The 6,201-nt window shown below is 41.3% G+C and overlaps 1 non-coding gene across 1 annotated transcript; it reads left to right on the top strand.

Moving 5' to 3' along the window:
* Positions 1-2,627: 2,627 nt before the first annotated feature.
* On the top strand, positions 2,628-2,734 carry LOC128585080 (U6 spliceosomal RNA). Its single transcript, XR_008379829.1, has one exon. It is a non-coding gene; the product is annotated as a U6 spliceosomal RNA (small nuclear RNA).
* The last annotated feature ends 3,467 nt before the right edge of the window (positions 2,735-6,201 follow it).

Here is a 6,201-nt window from a genome sequence, read left to right as displayed (position 1 = left end):
GCTAACCTGGCTGGCTAAGCAGGTGTCCCCTTCCTCCTTCACCACTCCATGTGTGTCCCTCCAAATGCCATGCACTTGGTTGAAGAGGATGACCTTCCCTAAGAGAGGAAGATCATTCTTCAGTGAAGGATATGTAAGTAGCTGCACTCCCTGCTAGAACATTCAAACAAGCTCTCAAGTCCAGTCCTGGAGACTGAAGTCCAAGGCCAAGGTGTCAGCACACTGCTGTCTCCTGAGGCTGCCCTGCTTGGTTTGCAGACAGCCACCTTTTGACTGTGTTCTTATTGGTCTTTCCCCTGTACTCCCACATACTTAGTGTCTCTCTGTGTGTCTAAATTTTCTCTTCTCATAAGGACACCAGTCAGATTGGATTAGAGCCCACTTATATGACCTCCTCTAACCTTAATGACTTCTTTGAAGACCCCCAAACAGTCACATTCTAAGGTACCAGGGAGTAGGGCAGTGATTTTCAACCAGTGTACCATGAGAGAATCTTGGGTGTGCCATGAAAAATTTTAAAGATCATTAATTAAATTATTTTTGAAAGTTCAAAGCACAGTAAGCATATTTTTTTAAATCTTTTTTGATGAACATAATTTATGTTGCAGAGTTTAAATACTGTAAGTTTTTAATCCAGTAAAAACACTGGATTAGGGGTTTCAACATATGGATTGTGGAGGGGAAACAATCCAGCCCATGAAGACTTCCCTGACTATATTTCTGACTGTACAACAGTCCTATCAAATACCCTGCCACTGATTTCCCCTCAAGAAGGGGCTCTTGGCTCAGCACCTGTAGCTCACTGGCTAGGGCGCCTGTCATGTACAGTGGAATTGGCTGGGTTCAAATCCAGCCCGGGCCTGCCAAACAACAATGACAACTACAACTAAAAAATACCAGGTTTTGTAGACCCAGCAACTGGGGCAACCTGGCTATAATATCATCATCTCATTGGTCACCAGGGCACCTATAGTCCCAGCTACTTGAGAGGCTGAGGCAAGAGAATTGCTTAAGCCCAAGAGTTGGAGGTTGCTGTGAGCTGTGCCACCACAGCACTCTACCCAGGGTGACAGCTTGGAGACTCTGTCTTAAATAAATAAATAAATAAATAAATAAATAAAAGGGGCTCTTATAAACTCTCGGAGGGTCTTGAGCCAGACATGACCCAGAAAGTCTATTCAGCTTATCTTCTCCTGGGAACTTCCATAAGAGTGTGGTAATGCTACCCTTTCCTTACATACCCTGTTTCCCCGAAAATAAGACAGTGTCTTATTTTAAGGTGTGCTCCCAAAGATGCTCTAGGTCTTATTTTCAGGGGATGTCTTATCTTTCCTCTGAGTAGGTCTTATTTTTGGAGGATGTCTTATTTTCGGGGAAACAGGGTAGCTAGGTTTGGCCCAGTGAGTGAGAGAGAGAGAGACAGAGATTACAGAAATATGGCAATAGGTGAAATAGCTACTTAAAAAGAAAAAGAAAAAAATGAAAGAGAATGAGGGGAAAAGGAGAGTAGTTTCACATGCAAGAGTAGCAGCTAAAACTGGAAAAGAGCATTCAGAAAGCTCTAATTTCTTGATCGTCATGGTAGATATGTAGTTGTTAATCTCATCAGTCATTAAACTATACATCTACCTTTAATCTATCTAAATTGAAAAATTAAAAGAAGGAAACAATAGATTCTGAAAGCTAAGGGGTGTGAAGAACACTGAAGGGACAGTGAGTAATTTTGTTTTCAAAGTTGAGGAGCATTTAAAGAAGGTGCTGGAAAGTGAAGGCAAAGCTCCCATGTACAACTATTTGAAACCTAATGGGATGAACAGTCAATGGGTAGTTCCAATGCCATTGATTGCTTACAGACAGGAGATACCACCGGACTTGTGTTTGGTAAGATACACTTGGTGGTGGTGGAGGAAGTTACCTAGGCTGGAGGAAGTTACCTAACTGGCTCCTCTTGGCTGTTTAAAGTCATTGTCCTAATTGAGATGGGCCGATCAGCATGAAGCCAGCTAAGCCAGCTCCTGAGCACACCAGTGAATTCAGGCTCGCTTAACCTCTCCTCACCTTCTATTCCCCTCAAAATCTCCTTGCAGGTTATAGAGAAGAATCTCACTGCCCACATGTGCTGACCCAGGGAACAATGGAAGGGAGGAGCTGCTGGCAATGTTTGCCTGCTATGTTGGCAAACTTGTGAAAGGCAGATAGGTCTTAGCAAATGTGGCATGGCACACAGACTTGAGAACAACACAGGGAAGCCCTTCTCAGAAGTTTAGAAATTGTGGCTTTCCCTAGTTGTCCCAAGGACCAACCTGGCAGTGACTTGGCTGTGATCTTTGCTATAACCAAGCCCATTAAATCTCATGACATAACTTTAAGAGCAACCATCTAGTGAACTCCTTGAATTTACCATATGCTTGGCTATCTCACTGTCTCTGCTTTCATGATGAGCTAATGGAGCAGGCATTGCCATTCCTCATTTTATAGACGCAGACACCAAGGACTAGGGCTTTAAGTAATTTCCTGGGTTCCCACAAGCATTTCACGCCCGATTCAGGAGTTAAACCCCTTTTGTCTGGCTCTGAAGCCCATGCTTTCTTGACTATGCCATGTTATGCAAGAAATTGTATCTTTCCATGCTCGCTTCGGCAGCACATATACTAAAATTGGAACGATACAGAGAAGATTAGCATGGCCCCTGCGCAAGGATGACACGCAAATTCGTGAAGCATTCCATATTTTAAAAAAAAAAAAAAAGAAATTGTATCTTTCCACTTAACCATTTTCAGCTAGCCTTCTCACATCGTGGAGTTATAGGAAACTCAGAGGTCAGCTGATCTTTTAGACTTTGGAAAAACTTACAGCATCTGCTGTTTGTAACCCATCAGTGATGGTGGCTGATTCTCTCATGCTGGGCAGCTTTGACTTACCCTTCTGTAAGTTCACTTCTCCCTCTTTGAGCTATGATCTACCCTTCTGTAAGTTCACTTGTACCTCTTTGTTCTGTGCTCAAGAGCAATTCAGAGCAGGTTCATCTATCTTCCTTGCAATAGCCTTTAGATACTTGAAGGCAGCATCTTCATTAGGCTTGGCCTTCCCTCTTCCACACTCAACACCCCTATTTTCTCACAGAGCCCAGCCTCAGGCCATCTTCTTACTTCTCCATTACCTTCTAACTATGTGACAAGCAGAAAGGACCACAGAACTGTAGCTGGCCACAGACTGAAAACCCTGACTCCCCATGTGTGTTGTATGTCCCTCACTGGATTCTGGACGCTTCAGGAAGATTCAGGAATTTAGATGACACATTACTCTTTTTATCCCACTACCTTGCAAATAGAAGGTGCTCAGTGGTGTTTCTTGATTCTGACTCATTTGTTCAGGACTATTGTTTTCTCATCATCCCTTGGGGCCCTTCATATGCTCTCCATTTTCCAAAGAACAGGTTTGATGAGATGGAACCAGCACGTGTAGGGATGCTCTCTACATGCCTTGTGCATCTGGGACCTTCTGGAGATAGTGATAAAAGCAACAAGGTTTGAAATACTTGTCAATAATGTACATAAAACTATTTTATGTCAGTGTTTATTGTACTTTCATGATAATCTATCTGGACCACATTCGGAAGCACCAGTCAGAATCAAATCCTTTTGCACTAGTTACCTGCATAACAAATTGCTGCATAACAAATTTTTCTAAAATTCAGTGTTTTAAAACACCAGTTATTATTTTTCTGGGCATTTCCCAATATTCCATAGGAATTCAAATGTGACCTGGCTGAGCCAGTCTGCCTCAAGATCCCTCTTGCGGCTGCATCAGATGTCAGCCTAGGATGTAGCCATCAGAAAGCTTAACTGAGCCTAGACAATTTGATTCCAGGGTAACTCATCTACATGGCTGGCAAGAGATGTTCCTCTCTTCAGGGATTCTCCACATAGCTACAAGGATATCTTCACAACATGGTGACTCGTGCCCTCCAAAGCAATCCATCTAAGAAACCAAGGCATAAAATCCAAAACATTTTTTGGATCGAGCCTTGGAAGTCATATCCTATCACATCTGCTATAATCTATGGATCAGCCATGATTCTACAGACCATCTCTGATTCAAAGTAAAAAGGACTACAATGGCATCATGGGGACCAATGGAGGTCATCTTACAGGGTTTACTGGGTATTTTATATGCAGCCATTAGCTCCAGTTTCAGATGTGAGGCAGTACACCATCTTCACACAGAGAGTTGATTGCCCAAGCCTGGGGATTAGTTAGAAGCCAAATCGCTCAAATTCACAAGATTACAATTATAATGAGAACCATCCAGAAATCTACAGTTCATTCATTTTTTTTTTATTAAATCATAACTGTATACATTGATATGATCATGGGGCATCATACACTCGCTTCATAAACCATTTGACACATTTTTATCACAGTGGTTAACATAGCCTTTCTGGCGTTATCTCAGTTACTGTGCCAAAACATTTACATTCTACATTTACCAAGTTTCGCAAATACCCCTGTAAGATGCACCACAGGTGTGATCCCACCGATCTCCCTCCCTCTACCCACCCCCCCCTTCCCACTTCCCCCTATTGTTAAGTTGTAGCTGGGTTATAGCTTTCATGTAAGAGTCCCAAATTAGTTTCATAGTAGGGCTGTGTACATTGGGTACTTTTTCTTCCATTCTTGGGATACTTTACTAAGAAGAATATGTTCCAGCTCCATCCATGTAAACATGAAAGAGGTAAAGTCTCCATCTTTCTTTAAGGCTGCATAGTATTCCATGGTATACATATACCACAATTTATTAATCCATTCGTGGATCGATGGGCACTTGGGCTTTTTCCATGACTTAGCTGTTATGAATTGGGCTGCAATAAACATTCTGGTACAAATATCTTTGTTATGTTGTGATTTTTGGTCTTCTGGGTATATGCCCAGCAGAGGAATTACAGGATTGAATGGCAGATCTATTTTTAGATCTCTGAGTGTTCTCCATATAACTTTCCAAAAGGAATGTATTAATTTGCATTCCCACCAGCAGTGCAGAAGTGTTCCCTTTTCTCCGCATCCACGCCAACATCTCTGGTCTTGAGATTTTGTGATATAGGCTAGTCTCATTGGAGTTAGATGATATCTCAAAGTAGTTTTGATTTGCATTTCTCTGATGATTAAAGATGATGAGCATTTTTTCATATGTCTGAAGGCCTTGTGCCTGTCTTCTTCAGAGAAGTTTCTCTTCAAATCCCTTGCCCAGCCTGCGATGGGATCCTTTGTTTTTTTCTTGCTGATGCGTTTGAGTTCTCTGTGAATTCTGGTTATTAAACCTTTGTCAGAGATATACCCTGCAAATATCTTCTCCCATTCTGAGGGCTGTCTGCTTGCTCTGCTTACTGTGTTCTTAGCTGTGCAGAAGCTTTTTAGTTTGATCAAGTCCCAGTAGTGTATTTTTGAAGCTGCTTCAATTGCCCGGGGGGTTCTCCTCATGAAATACTCACCCAGACCAATTTCTTCAAGGGTTTTCCCTGCATTCTCCTCTAGTATTTTTATAATTTCATGTTTTAAGTTTAAATCTTTAATCCAATGAGAGTCTATCTTAGTTAATGGTGAAAGGTGTGGGTCCAATTTCAGTCTTCTGCAGGTTGCCAGCCAGTTCACCCAGCACCATTAGTTAAATAGGGAATCTTTTCCCCACTGAATGTTTTTAATTGGCTTGTCAAAAATCAAATAGCGGTAAGTAGCTAGATTCATCTCTTGGTTCTCTATTCTGTTCCAGATATCTACTTCTCTGTTTTTGTGCCAATACCATGCTGTTTTGATCACTATCGATTTGTAGTAAAGTCTGAGGTCTGGTAGTGTGATTCCTCCTGTTTTGTTTTTATTTCTGAGTAATGTCTTGGCTATTCAAGCTTTTTTCTGATTCCATATAAAACGAAGCAATGTTTTTTCAAGATCTTTAAAATATGACAGTGGAGCTTTAATAGGGAGTGCGTTGAAATTATATATTGCTTTGGGTAGTATGAACATTTTGATAATGTTGATTCTTCCCAGCCATGAGCATGGTATGTTTTTCCATTTGTTAACATTTTCAGCTATTTCTTTTCTTAGAGTTTCATAGTTCTCTTTATAGAGATCTTTCACGTCTTTTGTTAGGTAAATTCCCAAATATTTCATCTTCTTTGGCACTACTGTGAATGGGATAGAGTCCTTA

Source organism: Nycticebus coucang, chromosome 4, assembly GCF_027406575.1.
Source record: "Nycticebus coucang isolate mNycCou1 chromosome 4, mNycCou1.pri, whole genome shotgun sequence".
In the NCBI taxonomy this organism is placed as follows: domain Eukaryota; kingdom Metazoa; phylum Chordata; class Mammalia; order Primates; family Lorisidae; genus Nycticebus; species Nycticebus coucang.
Note: the sequence above shows the minus strand (reverse complement) of the source record. Positions and strands in the feature narration are given on the sequence as shown.